The sequence below is a fragment of the Papaver somniferum genome, chromosome 5 (assembly GCF_003573695.1).
Source record: "Papaver somniferum cultivar HN1 chromosome 5, ASM357369v1, whole genome shotgun sequence".
Classification (NCBI taxonomy): domain Eukaryota; kingdom Viridiplantae; phylum Streptophyta; class Magnoliopsida; order Ranunculales; family Papaveraceae; genus Papaver; species Papaver somniferum.
In genome coordinates, this window is record NC_039362.1 from 205,874,123 (window position 1) to 205,891,194 (window position 17,072).

Consider the following 17,072-nt stretch of genomic DNA (forward strand, 5'->3'; position numbering starts at 1 on the left):
GCTGATTGCGGAAATACTTGTGGTGAGTGTATCATCACTGCAGAAAAGGTCTCAAATGCATGCGGTTACCAGAAATTAGGATTGAAAATTGATTACAATTACACCTCAAATCGGAATCTTAGACCGGGTCTTGTGGAGGTTCACGGTCTCTTCCCAAATGCCTTTACATATCAGCATGTGAAGAGCCTAGCCCTTGTGGTTGTTACCGGGTTTAAGAGAAAAACGGACAAATATTATCCATTTTCTAATTTGTTGTGTTCACCAAATCTTGAAACCCCACTTATTTCTCTATTGGCCCATTAACTTTTCATAAATGGATGATGGTTATCCGGTTTAGGTAAGTCAAGCAATTTTTAAGCTAAAATATCCCCTAGCCTCACTAAGATGCAAGGGTTTTAAGAAAGAAACGAAAAATCATTATCCGTTTTTTACTTTCTTAGGACGGCTAACCATTAGATGTATCCAGAGTCTTCTCACTAGGATTCCCGCACACTACGGAAGGCTAGCGAAAAGAGGGGGTCTTGGTGACGTTTTTTTTTTTTTTGTTTTGGAAGACTTTGGGCATCTCCATAAGATCAGTCATATGCTTGGTTTGGTAAGAATGCGAAATTGAGTGATAAAAAAAGGAATTGGGGGATATTGATTACTTCCCCCAACCCATGATGTGTGCTAAGGGGTGATTTTTGGGTATGAAAATACTAAAATACTCTTTGATTAATTTTTAAAAATTATGAAAAGACCATTATACCCTTTATCCTAAAACATTAAAATCAAAAACCAAATTCATATATTCCCCATTTCAGTACCGCACTGACCTAGTGTTAGGTTTTGGAAAAAAAAATTTCATCGTTCTTCATCCGTTCTTCGTCGATTCAAAAATTTCTTCGTCGATTAACCTACATGAATCATAAACAATGCCTCCATGAAAGAAAACAAATGCCCAATCGAACTCAAAATCGATTGCTCAACAAAAACAGGAACAAAGAATTTCTAAGACTGTTCAAGAACAAGAAGAAGAAGATTCGGACAATCAACCTCTCGTAACCATGGCTTCTGTGAGAAGGTAAGTGATTTTAAACTACTTTATGAGTGTTAAAATCGATTTATAGCAATGGTTTTAGGTTAGAATCGCGAACCCTAACTGAAATAGTTGAGTTCCAGTGAGTACCGGCACTGAAATATGTATGAATACAATGCCAATTTTGTTGTCCAGCATTCAATCCTGGATGAATGCAATGCCGTTTCCAACCCCAGATTCACCTGAAACTGAATTTTCTCTACCGGCATAGAATTTGGGTCGAAGTCTATGCCGGTTTTTCGGTACCGACAATCTTTAATAATAATTTTTGTATGCCGGTAGTGGACCTAAAACATACAGGAGAGTTTATGAAATTTTCATCAGTACCGACATAGATTTTGGGTTGCATTACATGTCGTTTTTGGGTGTCGGCATTCGTTTGTAATAATTCGATCCTTCCGGTAGTGGACTTAAAACATACAGGAGAGTTTATGAAATTATCACCTATACCGGCATATATTTTAGATTGATTTATTTTCGGTACAAAGTTACAGCATGAAATTTATTTATTTCGAGAGTGCCGGTAGTAGTCTTTTGATATCCAGGAGAATTACATATGACTACCGGCATTTTCGATAGTCAATGTTCACTGCCAGAACACTTAACCGGCGTGGTTTGTTTAAGTATGTTAATACTGGTACAAAAACTGAAAGTGAGTTGTCTCACATTCCTTTCGTGTGCTTATGATATAGGTAAAAAGCCAAGGAATCTAACAAAAGAAAAACTAAATATGCGGTCACTAAGAGAAGAAGGAAGGACGGTCTTGATACTCCTAAATCTCTCCCTCCTCGAGGGAAAGATGAAGGTCGCAAAAAGCGTTTGGGGGCTGAGACAAGAGGGATAATTTGGGAGAGTGGTGGTGACTGTAGTCGAGCTGTAATCCGTGACCACGATGATCAAGATGAGTAAGATGAAGAGAAAAATGAGGATGAAGATAATATGGTTCCTCCAAGTCAATTAGCAAGCCAAAGCGAAGTTGGCGGGCCAAGTCAACAACCAACACAAGGCAATGGAAAGAATGGCAATGGCAAGAATGGAAATGGCAAAGTGAAAGTTAAAGGTTCCCACCTTCCTAATATTAATGACATGATACCTGACCTTGAACGAGGTAGAATTTGGGATGAAGCTCCGGAACCGAAAACACTATTTGGATACAAGCACTCGTGGGCTCGTACTATCTATCAAACCTATGTAAGCATTTTTTTTATCTTGTGCATATGTATTGTTGTGTATTTATGTAAAATATCTTAATTGTATTGTCTCCTAATTGTAGGATCATAAGAAGGATGTGCGTGTTTGCCGAAACCAAGCCGCAGATTGTTGAAAATTGTACGAGGAATGTGAAGAAGTCCAACAAATAGTAATGGATTCTGGTCTATATGCTTTGGTTGAAAATTAAGTGAAGCCTGGTTCTGTGACTGTCAATTGCTTCGTCGAAAGGTATCATGGTGAAACCGATACCATGCACTTCCATTTTGGGGAGATGACTTTCATCCTTGATGATGCTCAGAACATTCTAGGCTTGAATTTTATCGACAAATCAATTGCAGAAGGAGTTGAGTCTCTGGACCTAGAATGGTCGAAGTTGCACGCTCTGACTAAGAAGCTATTGGGTTGGGACTACAAAACTTCTGTGTAGAGATTTTATGAATCCACGCTGGTAAGACAAAGACAATCAAGTTGATGCTGCTTAAGAAGAAGTTTGAAAACACAAAGAAAAGAAGTTTGGAGGATGACGGGACCCTGAACAAATTCGTTATACTGCCGCTGCATACCTGTTATACATCTTGGGCACTAGGGTATTCCCTAACGCTAATGGCAACAGGGTTAGTGCGAACTACCCTGCAGTACTTAGATCCGTCGGAAGATGTCTATGGGTATTCTTGGGCACGGCGGTACTGGCACATTTTATGACGGAGATGAGAAGGGCCTCTAAGGCTAAAACCAACCAATTTTTCGGGAATTTCACTCTACTGCAGGTAATTTTGTTTTTAAACTTATGTTATTATGTATATGGTTCACATGTACCCTTATCGTGAACTTAGAAAAAAAACTTATTGCTTCACCTTGGAATAGGTGTGGGATTATGAACACTTCCCCACCTTGTTCAAGGACTGGACCTCCTTGAAAATCAAAGACCTTCCCGAACCCGATACGCCTATAGCTAGGAGATACGAGTTCAACAATACTCCGAAGCCCGGGAACATAGGTAGACTGATCGATATGAGATTGGATTTGGACGAAATGAGTACCAAAGATGTTGTGTTCGACCCTTACAAGGAGGTTAGAGGAAACCGCCATGTTTTGAGGTTTGCTAACGTTACATTCTACCATGGGCCGTTGTTCCACCCAAAAGGATACATTATGGCCAATCCTACACGTGTGATGCGCCAACTTGGATATAAGCAATTGTCACATATCAAGACAGACTCTTTTCAATGTTTTTTTCTTGACCTTTCTCGGTTCTTTTCAACTCCTAATCAGTTGCTTGTAGAGTATGATCCAAAACCGGATCCAACAGATTGGAGGGATAGGGAACCACGTCGTTTGGTAGATATTAGTCAGTCGGATAATTGGGATCTTGCGGAAAACGGTGATGAGGTTGATGCCGACTACATGGAAGATTACCTGCAATGGTCACATCCTTTTGTCTTCCGCCCGGATGACGTCCAAGTTCCACCCCAGAAACACCCTACCGTTCCAACTCCCGCACCAACACCACCTACGATCTCCCAACTTAATAAGACCGCTGGATTGCTAGTAAGTATTGTTAAAAACTTAGTCGTTTAATGTACACATAATCTTATATTAGAATATATATACTAATTATGTGTTTTATGTATGAAACTAGCGGCGTCGGCTTGGCAAGTTGAGGAAGCAGTTATGTTGCAAGTACGATGAAGGAGAGGGGCTATCCAATGAAGAAGCGAAGGAAGTCGTGGAGAAGCTTGATAAAATTGAAGAAACCGACCCTAGTGCAAGAGATTTGTTTGGGGAAACTAAGAAGAAACCGGAACAAAAGAAGCAAAAGACCAAGTGATTAACTATTTAGTTGTGTTTCTTTTTCTTGATGGTGGTTGTTACATCTTAAAAAATTCCGAACTTGTTTTCGTTTGTACCTCATGGTTAACTCTTTAGTTGTTTGGTTTGATTTTAGTTTATGTTATCTGGATTAAGAACATTTAAGCAGAATCCAGTTGTTTGGTTTATGTTGAACATGTTTAGGTTTCCAGTGATTGCTTTATGTTGAACATGTTTAGATTTCTAGTGAAATGTTATTTTTGCAAGATTTATTTACGACTGCTGCCGTCATAGAAAAGCTTAGGTTCAACAACGCCGGTACTGGTTCTGGCATGCAAGAAAATTATAGTTCATTGCCGGTTCCTGGTACTGGCAACGAAATGTTTTATAAAACCATACCGGAACTAGAAGATTAAAAATTTCATGTTCCTGTATAGAAATTGGAAGTTACCGGCATAATCGTTTTTCTACAGTCTATGCCGGTTTTATGATTTTTTCCAAATTTTCATAGTTGACAGAAAACCGGCACTGTAAGATTGGTCGCTTCTATGCCGACACTCTGCTAGTTTTGAGTATAAATCCATTTCGAATGCTCTTTTATTCCATTCCTAAGTAGTCTATTACATTGGATTTGAAACTTTAAATTAAAACATGCTAAAAAAAACATAGAATGGATTACATTTGGTTAAAGATTATCTATTTCCATCCATTTTCAACAATTGCGGAACCTTTGAGCGTTTCCCGAATCTGTTCGAAGACATCGTCCGGGATGGGGGTGTCAAGGATCATCTTCATTGGTTCTTCTTCTCTTTCAACATATTCCTTTCCCTTCATATAACACCCATCACACCCATCGATAGGCTTGCATTGTCCCTTGTGGTTTTCTCTTGACTCTGCTAGTTCAACAGCTTTGTCAAACCATTGAAACTCATCGCACTTTGGGTGATTCAAACACCTTAGAAACATTCTTCCATTTTCAGCATCACCAGTGTTTGCAATCCAAAACCGGCGTGTCCCATCACAGTTTCTACACTTTGAATAAATAAAAGGACAGTCCATGGCCAGATGAGAAGGTTCATTGCAAAATTGACACTTGCAATGATGACTATGTAAGATAAGATTATAGTAGTTATGCGTCATAGTAGTGAAGATTATATTGTTAGTAATGTTTAATATACTTACTTTGCAAATAGAGCTAGATGATGAATCTCCCATCCCTTGTGAAGCTTTAACCGTGCTTGCTTTCTTGAGAGAAGGATTTTTGTTATTTGGTGGGTGGTTTGTGTAGATTTTTCCCAAGGAATGGGGGATATTATATACAAATGAATCACCAACGGGCTTATTTTTCAAAAAACTAGCCTTTTTTTTTTAATTTCGCAAACACCGACATAGTCGCTATTATAGATCCAATGCCGGTTCCATGTACCGGCATTGAATATTGTTGTAAAACCATGCCGGTAATGGTTGAATTCACAAGCATATGACGACACGGAAGCCCCAATGAAGACATGTCGGGACAAATACACACATCACCCGGTTTTCCGTAATTTTTCTCATATTCCATTTGTCTCATCATATGTTTTATTGACCAATGAGAGACATTGAATTTTATTCCTTGGAGCAACTTACCATAATGAAGAAATTGAGTCATCCTTTCCATTGAGCTTTTCTCAAAAGCCTCATTTATCCTATTGATATCAGCCTTAAAGTATTTCTCCATTGCCTCGGTGACCGTAACCACATTTCCTTGACCTAATTGGATGAGATATTTAAATCTCCCATGAGCGGACTCCGCTGCACTAGTTGCTTCAGTCTTGAAGTGTCTATACCGGTTTGTCCATGCACGCACAAATTTTTCCTTGAACTTATCCAATCATTGATTCCGACAATACCAGACGACAGTCGGATAAAATTCGTTCCAATCGGCAATAAACTTCTCCAATCTCTTTTTGTACATAACCTCAGTAAGAGACCAATAAAATTTTTCCCAATCTCTTATAAATTCCAACCACTTTTTATGATCTTCCGCATGTTCTTTGTCCACTCGCTCCTTTATCTTTCCTCTCTCATATTCTTCTTCTTCGGGGGATAGTTTGTTCTTTCAAACATCTTCCTCTAGTTGAACAATCATTATCTTCTTAATATCCTCCTTAGTGGGTTCAAACAAGGCATGGCAAGTTTTTATGATATTTTGACGTATATGATATGTACATAGGAAATTTTGTGCGTCCGGGAAGATGTCAGATATTTCTTTCATTAATGCGTCATCTTGATCGGTTACGATGACCCTCGGAAGTTGATTTTCCCAGAAGAATAATTTCAATTGTCGTAATGCCCAATGATAGTTAGAGTCCCTCTTGTTTTCCATTAAACACCAAGCCAATGTGAATGTTACCTTGTCCGAGGTTTGCCCCACGATGTTGTACAACGACATATTGTATTTTTTTGTATTGTAGGTACAATCCATCAAAACAACACCACAACATGTATTTTCCAATTGTGAAAGAAAAGGATGTGAAATGAATATTTGAAGGGGCTTCTCTTTCCGCCCTCTTTTAATGATACGCGTGTAGTTGTAATCCCAAGATATCTTCTCAAATTATTGCATAACGGACCTCCCTTCCCATTCCACACTTCTAATAGTTGCTTGTGCGCTATAAATTGTACGTAGAGAAGCCACGTTGGACTCATCCTTTTCCTTGAATCCTCTGAGAATTGTCTCGGTTTGATAGGTGCTTTGGTCAATATCTTTACATCCTCGAACTCATGAGGTTTTAGCTTCGCAACTAGGGAGTGACCAACAAAATCTTTCGGATCCCGGTGGTTATGACAGCCACGCAAAACCTCACAATCCCAATTGTTCATGTCATTTAAACGGAATACAAGCTTAAACGGGCAATTATTCTTCCTCGTACGAGTCTTGTATACCCTATTAGTCTTATTTGGATATACATAATCCTTTCTCTTGTGTTTATTCTTCTCCTTGTGTTTCCCACTTCTCTCGCAAGCCATCTCAAAATGTCTCTTTGAACTTTCGGTACTCCTCACCAACACACACATGTTCTTAAGAGCCGTCTTTTTATCCCAAGAGATTGTTTCATTTCGATCTATTATTTCCCACATAAGATCAATTTCACGTTCATTAGAAGGTTCATTACTAGCAATCCATTAGTAAAGTTCAAGATACTAGGTAAAAAGTATTCTTTGTTCACATACCGGAGGTATTTTATAGTATTCCGACGTATCCCGATAAAGCGGTTTTGCATTTGTTGGATCAATATATGTCACCACCTAAAGATCGAATGAAAATTACTTCCAAACGAAATTACAACACTATGCCGGAAACCCGTACCGGCATGCTCGACCAATGTTCCGGCATAGTCGAACTTAGCCAAAACTGAAGACCAAATTTGAAACATATTCCGGCATACAATATTCATTAGACAGCAACGCCGGAAAAAAGGTGTCGGCATTCTCGTAATTTATCGTCCCAAGTCGGTACACGCTTCCGGCATTAAAATTAATTGATATGTAATGCCGGTATTTAGATTTGAAAAACATTTATTCATGTATGTTTTTTGGTAGGTACCGGCATTGTAAATTTGAAACTTAATAATGTCGGTTCCGCTGCCGGCATTCTCGGTATTGATGATACCACGCCGGTACCGAGTTCCGACGTTGATGTTTATTAATTTTCCATGCCGGTTTTTGGTTTTAGATGTAATGTTTCCTGTATGTTTTTCATGCAGTTCTGGCATGGTAACCTATCAATCAACCCATGTCGGTTTAATATTCCGTAGTATATTCCTTGGTAGGTAAAAAATTTAACTGTGTACCGGCATAGTTTTTTGGTAGAATACTATGCCGGATCAATATTCAAAATGGGGGATATCGCTTTACCGGCATGGTCGTAGTATGAATACCATGTCGATAGCGGGTCTGCCGGCATGGTATTCATACCATTTCCATGCCGGTACCGAGGTTTTACAGTTGAAAAAATGGCGGGTTTAAAGAAAAAAATCGATTTTTCAACCTCCTAGCAGCTTTACCTGTGTATTGGGGATGCTTGCATGTTGTCCAAGTTTACTTTCTTGTGTAGCTTCTTCGAAAAACTCTCCATACTTGTCAAAATCATCATTCAAGGGTGTTGGCTTAACAAAGAGTTGCAATTGAGAGTTGTTGTCGTCAGCTCCTTGTTGTAGTTGAGCTAAAGATTCAGCAGCTGCAATTCTCTCCTCACAATCATCTTCCATTTTCACAAAAAAATTCCACTCAAAAATATATTTCCCTCCTTGTACTCTCACCTCACTCACCCAAATTCAAATAAAACACATATTAATCATTTATCAAAAATCTTATGATTTTACTAATTATTATTAATCACTAATCCTGATTAGTGAGGGGTAGATTAGGTAATACGTAAAATACTTAGATAAGGGGTGAGCCAGAATTGATATCTGGATCCAGTTTTTGTCCTTTTCTTATATACCCCAATTTCTTTTTTTATCTCCCCATTTCGCATTCTTTGGTAATGCTTTTAATTTTCCAAAAGCTTTTTCAAAATCTATATATGTTAATAATTTTTGAAATTGGTGTTTGGTAAAAAAAAAATCAAAGTGCTTTATTAAGAATGCGAAATTGGGGGATAAAAAAAGAATTAGGGGATATTGATTACTTCCCGCAACCCATGGTGTGTGCTAAAGGGTGATTTTTGGGTATGAAAATACTAAAATACCCTTTGATTAATTAAAAAACATTATGAAAAGACCATTATATCCTTTCTACTAAAACTTAAAATCATAAACCAAACCATTTATCCCCCATTCTCAAATCAGTTCCGGCACTGACCTAGGGTTAAGTTTTGAAGAAAAAAAAATCATCGTTCTTCATCCGTTCTTCGTCGATTAATCGTCGATTCAAAAATTTCTTCGTCGATTAACCTACCTGAATCATAAACAGTGCCTCCACGAAAGAAAACGAATGCCCAACCGAACTCAAAATCGATTGCTCAACAAAAACAGGAACAAAGAATTGCTAAGATTTCTCAAGAGAAAGAAGAAGAACAAGCAGCGGATTCGGACAATCAACCTCTCGCAGCCATGGCTTCTGTGAGAAGGTAAGTGATTTTAAACTACTTTATGAGTGTTTTAATCGATTTATAGCAATGGGTTTAGGTTAGAATCGCAAACCCTAACTGAAATAGTTGAGTTTCAATGATTACCGGCACTGAAATATGTATGAATACGGTGCCGGTTTTACGTTCCGGCATTCAATCTAGGATGAATACAGTGCCGTTTTCAGTCCCCAGATTCACCGGAAACTGAATTTTCGATACCGGCATAGAATTTGGGCCGAATTCCCTGCCGGTTCTTGGTACCGGCAGTCATTTATAACTATTCGTGTATGCCGGTAGTGGTCTTAAAACATACAGGAGAGTTTATGAATTTGTCACCAGTACCGGCATACACTTTTGGTTGCAGTGTATGCCGGTTTATGGTACCGGCATTCTTTTGTAAAAATTCGAGCATGCCGGTAGTGGACTTAAAACATACAGGAAAACTTAAGATTTGTCACCTATACCGGCATAGATTTTTAGGTTGATTCGAATGCCGACACCAGGTTACGGCATGGAATTGATTTATTTCGATCATGCCAGTAGTGGACTTAAAACATACAGGAGAATTACATATGATTACCGGCATTGTCGACAGTCATTGTTTAATGCCGTAACAGACAACCGGCGTGCTTTGTTTCAGTAAGTCAATGCCGGTAGAAAAACTGAAAGTGAGTTGTCTCACATTCATTTCGTGTGCTTTTATGATATAGGTCAAAAGCCAAGGAGGATAACAAAAGAAAAACTAAATATGCGGTCATTAAGAGAATAAGGAAGGACGATCTTGATACTCCTCAATCTCTCCCTCCTCGAGGGAAAGATGAAGGTTGTAAAAAGCGTTTGGGGGCTGAGACAAGAGGGATAATTTGAAAGAGTGGTGGTGACCGTAGTCGAGCTGTAATCCGTGACCACGATAATCAAGATGAGCAAGATGAAGAGAAAAATGAGGATGAAGATAATGTGGTTCCTCCAAGTCAATTAGCAAGCCAAAGCGAAGTTGGTGGGCCAAGTCAACAACCAACACAAGGCAATGGAAAGAATGGCAATGGCAAGAAGGGAAATGGCAAAGTGAAAGTTAAAGGTTCCCACCTTCCTAATATTAATGACATGATACCTGACCTTGAACGCGGTAGAATTTAGGGTGAAGATCCGGAACCGAAAACACTATTTGGATACAAGCACTCGTGGGCTCGTACTATCTATCAAACCTATGTAAGCATTTTTTTTATCTTGTGCATATGTATTGTTGTGTATTTATGTAAAATATCTTAATTGTATTGTCTCCTAATTGTAGGATCATAAGAAGGATGTGCGTGTTTGCCGAAACCAAGCCGCATATTGTTGAAAATTGTACGAGGAATGTGAAGAAGTCCAACAAATAGTAATGGATTCTGGTCTATATGCTTTGGTTGAAAATTATGTGAATCCTGGTTCTGTGAGTGTCAATTGCTCCGTCGAAAGGTATCATGGTGAAACCGATACCATGCACTTCCCTTTTGGGGAGATGACTTTCATCCTTGATGATGCTCAGAACATTCTAGGATTGAATTTTATCGACAAATCAATTGCAGAAGGAGTTGAGTCTCTGGACCTAGAATGGTCGAAGTTTCACGCTCTGACTAAGAAGCTATTGGGTTGGGACTACAAAACTTCTGTGTAGAGCTTTTATGAATCCACGCTGGTAAGACAAAGACAATCAAGTTGATGCTGCTTAAGAAGAAGTTTGAAAACACAAAGAAAAGAAGTTTGGAGGATGGACGGGACCCTGAACAAATTCGTTATACTGCCGCTGCATACCTGTTATACATCTTGGGCACTAGGGTATTCCCTAACACTAATGGAAACAGGGTTAGTGCGAACTAGCTTCAGTACTTAGATCCGTTGGAAGATGTCTATGGGTATTCTTGGGCACGGCGGTACTGGCACATTTTATGACGGAGATGAGAAGGGCCTCTAAGGCTAAAACCAACCAATTTGTCGGTAATTTCACTCTACTAAAGGTAATTTTGTTTTTAAACTTATGTTATTATGTATATGGTTCACATGTACCCTTATCGTGAACTTAGAAAAAAAACTTATTGTTTCACCTTGGAATAGGTGTGGGCTTATGAACACTTCCCCACCTTGTTCAAGGACTGGACCTCCTTGAAAATCAAAGACCTTCCCGAACCCGATACGCCTATAGCTAGGAGATACGAGTTCAACAATACTCCGAAGCCCTGTAACATAGGTCGACTGATCGATATGAGATTGGCTTTGGACGCAATGAGCACCAAAGATGTTGTGTTCGACCCTTACAAGGAGGTTAGAGGAAACCGCCAAGTTTTGAGGTTTTCTAACGTTACATTCTACCATGGGCCGTTGTTCCACCCAAAAGGATACATTATGGCCAATCCTACACGTGTGATGCGCCAACTTGGATATAAGCAATTGTCACATATCAAGACGGACTCTTTTCAATGTTTTGTTCTTTACTTTTCTCGGTTCTTTTCAACTCCTAATCAGTTGCTTGTAGAGTATGATCCAAAACCGGATCCAACAGATTGGAGGGATAGGGAACCACGTCGTTTGGTAGATATTAGTCAGTCGGATAAGTGGGATCTTGCGGAAAACGGTGATGAGGTTGATGCCGACTACATGGAAGATTACCTGCAATGGTCACATCCTTTTGTCGTCCGCCCGGATGACGTCCAAGTTCCACCCCAGAAACACCCTCCCGTTCCAACTCCCGCACCAGCACCACCTACGATCTCCCAACTTAATAAGACTGTCGGATTGCTAGTAAGTATTTCTAACTACTTAGTCGTTTAATGTACACATAATCTTATATTAGCATATATATACTAATTATGTGTTGTATGTATGAAACTAGCGGCGTCGACTTGGAAAGTTGAGGAGCAGTTATGTTGCAAGTACGATGAAGGAGCGAGGCTATCCAATAAAGAAGTGAAGGAAGTCGTGGAGAAGCTTTATAAAATTGAAGAAACTGACCTTAGTGCAAGGCATTTGTTCGGTGAAATTAGGAAGAAACCGGCACAAAAGAAGCAAAAGACCAATTGATTAACTACTTAGTTGTGTTTCTTTTTATGGATGGTGGTTGTTACATCTTGAACAATTCCGAACTTGTTTTCGTTTGTACCTCATGGTTGACTCTTTAGTTGTTTGGTTTGCTTTTATTTTATGTTACCTGGATTAAGAATATTTAAGCCGAATTCAGTTGTTTGGTTTTGTTGAACATGTTTAGGTTTCCAGTGATTGCTTTATGTTGAACATGTTTAGATTTCTAGTGAAATGTTATTTTTGCAAGATTTATTTACAACTGCTTCCGGCATGGAAGAGCTTTGGTTCAACAACGCCGGTACTAGTTCCGGCATGCAAGAAATTTACAGTTCATCGCCGGTTTCTGGTACCGGCAGGGAAATGTTTTATAAAACCATACCGGAACTAGAAGATTAAAAATTTCATGTTCCTGTATATAAATTGGAAGGTACCTGCATAGTCGTTTTTATACAATCTATGCCGGTTTTATGATTATTTCCCAAATTTTCATAGTCGACAGAAAACCGGCATTGTAATCTCGGTTGCTTCTATGCCGGCACTCTTCTAGTTTTGAGTACAAAACCATTTTGAATGTTCTTTTATTTCATTCCTAAGTAGTCTATTACATTGTATTTGAAACTTAAAATTAAAACATGCTAAAAAAACATAGAATGGATTACATTTGGTTAAAGATTATCTATTTCCATCCCTTTCCAACAATTGCGGAACCTTTGAGCGTTTCCCGAATCTGTTCGAAGACATCGTCCAGGATGGGGGTGTCAAGGCTCATCTTCATTGGTTCTTCTTCTCTTTCAACATATTCATTTCCCTTCATATAACACCCATCACACCTATCGATAGGCTTGCATTGGCGCTTGTGGTTTTCTCTTGACTCTGCTAGTTCAACAGCTTTGTCAAACCATTGAAACTCATCGCACTTTGGGTGATTCAAACACCTTAGAAACATTCTTCCATTTTCAGCATCATCAGTTTTTTCAATCCAAAACCGGTGTGTCCCATCACAGCATCTACACTTTGAATAAATAAAAGGACAGTCCATGGCTAGATGAGAAGGTGACTTGCAAATTTGACACTTGCAATGATGACTCTGTAAGAGAAGATTATATTAGTTATGCGGCATAGTAGTGAAGATTATATTGTTAGTAATGTTTATTCTACTTACTTTGCAAATAAAGCTAGATGATGAATCTCCCATCCCTTGTGAAGCTTTAACCGTGCTTGCTTTCTTGAGAGAAGGATCTTTGTTATTTGGTGGGTGGTTTGTCTATATTTTTCCCAAGAAATGGGGGGTATTATATACAAATGAATCACCAACCGTCTTATTTTTCCAAAAACTAGCCGTTTTTTTTTTATTTCACAAACATCGGCATAGTTGGAAGAACAGAGACTTTTGAATTTCACAAACACTGACCCAAAATCTATACTTGCGCATTGGAGTGAGAGGGAAGAACAAAGGCTTTTGTTGGATAGGGATGATTGGGAATTGGCTGAAAACGGTTATGAGAGTGAGCCAACCTTCCTAAGAGGCCATCGGAAGTACTCGCATCCTTATGTTGTACGCCCGGATGTGGTAGAAGTTCCTCCACCACCAGCACATCCCTTCACAACTCCGACAACCGTACCCGCACTTCTACAACTCGTTGCATTGTTGGTACGTACGTCTTGTTCATTACTAATCTTTTAATATATATCTATGAACTTATACAATTGTACATACTAAGTACATATTTAATAATTCCTTAACAACGTCAGCGGATTTGAAATTTGTCAAAGTTCTTTAAGAAAAAGAATAAGGAAGGAGAGGTGCTGACCGAGAAAGAAATGGACAACGTCGAGCAAAAGATCGACAGAATTGAAGATCCGGAGGCAAAAGACTTGTGGGGCGAAAGGAAGAAGATGGCATACAAGAAGCCAAGAACCGAGTGATCGTGTGTTTCTTCTATAGTATTGGTTTGGTTTGAACAATCTAGTGTTGGTTTATGTTTGTTTGTGAGTCTTGAACAATGTGTTTGTTTGTGTTTTTTGCTAAACTCTTTGCTTGACTTGGTTTATGTTTGATTTGTTTTCGGTTTTGAAAAACATAACTTAGGAGTTTGTTCTGGTATACAATTTAGTATTGTTATTATATTTATTATGTTGATAAACTTGTGTCAAATTACCTCTTTTACAGAGTTTGAACATGGAAAGATCAGATAAATTTCTAAGTTATCTCCAGCACGGGTATGCTCGAAAAGAGTAAAATCAATGCCGGTTTCCTAAATGAAATAGTTCCGGCATTTAAATGTGTTTGGATACTATGCCGGTGGTCTGCAATCTCCTTGTCAAATATGTTTTTGACAGAAAATCGGCACTGTTATGATGTTAACTTCTATGCCGGTGAATTTACTGATTTCTCTGGATGTTTTTTCTGTATTTCCGGCATGGTTCCAAAACAACAATCTAAGCCGGCACAGGAGTTCCGGCGTAATAATTATAAAACACAACTACGTTGGCATAGGCATCAGAATATGATTTAATGTTTACAATTCAGAACATACGATCACCCTTGGAAGTTGATTTTCCCGGAAGAATAATTTCAATTGTCGTAATGCCAATGATAATTATAGTCCCTCTCGTTTTCTATTAAACACCAAGCCAATGTGAATGTTACTTTGTCCGAGGTTTTCCCCACGATGTTGAACAATGGCATATTGTATTTGTTTGTCTTGTAGGTACAATCCATCAAAATAACACCACAACATGTATTTTCCAATTGTGAAAGCAAAGGATGCGAAATGAATATTTGAAGGGCCTTCTCGTCCGTCCCTCTTTTAATGATACGCGTGTAGTTGTAATCCCAAGCCATCTTCTCAAATTCTTGCATAACGTACCTCCCTTCCCATTCCACCCTTCTAATAGTTGCTTTTGCACTATAAATTATACGTAGAGAAGACACGTTGGACTTATCCTTTTCCTTGAAGCCTCTGAGAATTTGTCTCGGTTTGATAAGTGTTTTGGTCAATCTCTTTACATCCTCGAACTCATGAGGTTTTAGCTTCGCAACTAGGGAATGACCAACAAAAATTTTCGGATCCCGGTGGTTATGACAGCCACACAAACCTTACAATCCCAATTGTTCATGTCATTTAAACGGAATACAAGCTTAAACGGGAAATCATTCTTCCTCGTACGAGTCTTGTATACCCTATTAGTCTTCTTTGGATATACATAATCCTTTCTCTTGTGGATATTCTTCTCCTTGTATTTCCCACTTCTCTTGCAAGCCATCTCAAAATGCCTCTTTGAACCTTCGGTATTCCTCACCAACACACACATGTTCTTAAGAGTCGTATCTTTAGCCCAAGCGATTGCTTCATTTCGATCTATTATTCCCTACATAAGATCAATTTCACATTCATTAGAAGGTTCATTACTATAAATCCATTAGTAAAGTATTCTTTGGTCACATACCGGAGATATTTTATAGTATTCCGACGTATCCCGATAAAGCGCACTTGCATTTGTTGGATCAATATATGTCACCACCTAAAGATCGAATGAAAATTAGTTCCAAACGAAATAAAAACACTATGCCGGAAACAAGTAACAGCATGCTCGACCAATGTTCCGGCATTGTTGAACTTAGCCAAAACTGAAGACCAAATTTGAAACATATTCCGGCATACATTATTCATTATATAGTAACGCCGGAAGAAAAGGTGTCGGCATTCTCGTAATTTATTGTCCTAAGCCGGTACACGCTACCGGCATTAAAATTAATTGATATGTCGGTATTTAGCTTTGGAAAACATTTATTCCTGTATGTTTTTTGATAGGTACCAGCATTGTAAATTTGAAATCCATCAACGCCGGTTACGATACCGGCATTCTCGTTATTGATGGTACAACGCCGGTAACTAGTTCCGGCGTTGATGTTTATTAATTTTCCATGCCGGTTGTTGGTTTTAGATGGAAATGTTTCCTGTATGTTTTTCATTCAGTTCCGGCATGGTAACCTATCAATGAACCCATGCCGGTTTAATAGTTCGTAGTATATTCCTTGGTAGGTAAAAAAGTTAACTGCGTACCGGCACAGTTTTTTGGTAGAATACTATGCCGGATCAATATTCAAATTGGGGGATATCGCTTTACTGGCATGGTCGTAGTATGAATACCATGCCGGTAACGTGTCTGCCGGCATGGTATTCATACTACGACCATGCCGGCACCGAGGTTTTACAGTTGAAAAAATGACGGGTTTAAAGAAAAAAATCGATTTTTCAACTTCCTAGCAGTTTTATCTGTGTATTGGGGATGCTTGGATGTTGTGTAAGTTTACTTTCTTGTGTAGCTTCTTCGAAAAACTCTACATACTCGTCAAAATCATCATTCAAGGGTGTTGGCTTAACAAAGAGTTGCAATTGAGAGTTGTTGTCGTTGGCTCCTTGTTGTAGTAGAGCTAAAGATTCAGCAGCTGCAATTCTCTCCTCACAATCATCTTCCATTTTCACAAAAAAAATTCCACTCAAAAATATTTTTCCCTCCTTCTACTCTCACCTCACTCACCCAAATTCAAATAAAACACACACTAATCATTTATCAAAAATCTTATGATTTTACTAATTATTATTGATCACTAATCCTGATTAGTGAGGGGTAGATTAGGCAATACGTAAAATACTTAGATAAGGGGTGACCCCGAATTGATATCTGGAACCAGTTTTTGTCCTTTTCTTATATCCCCCAATTCCTTTTTTTATCCCCCAATTTCTCATTCTTGATTAAAGCACTTCCCAAATTCCTTAATTTTTAAATGCTGGG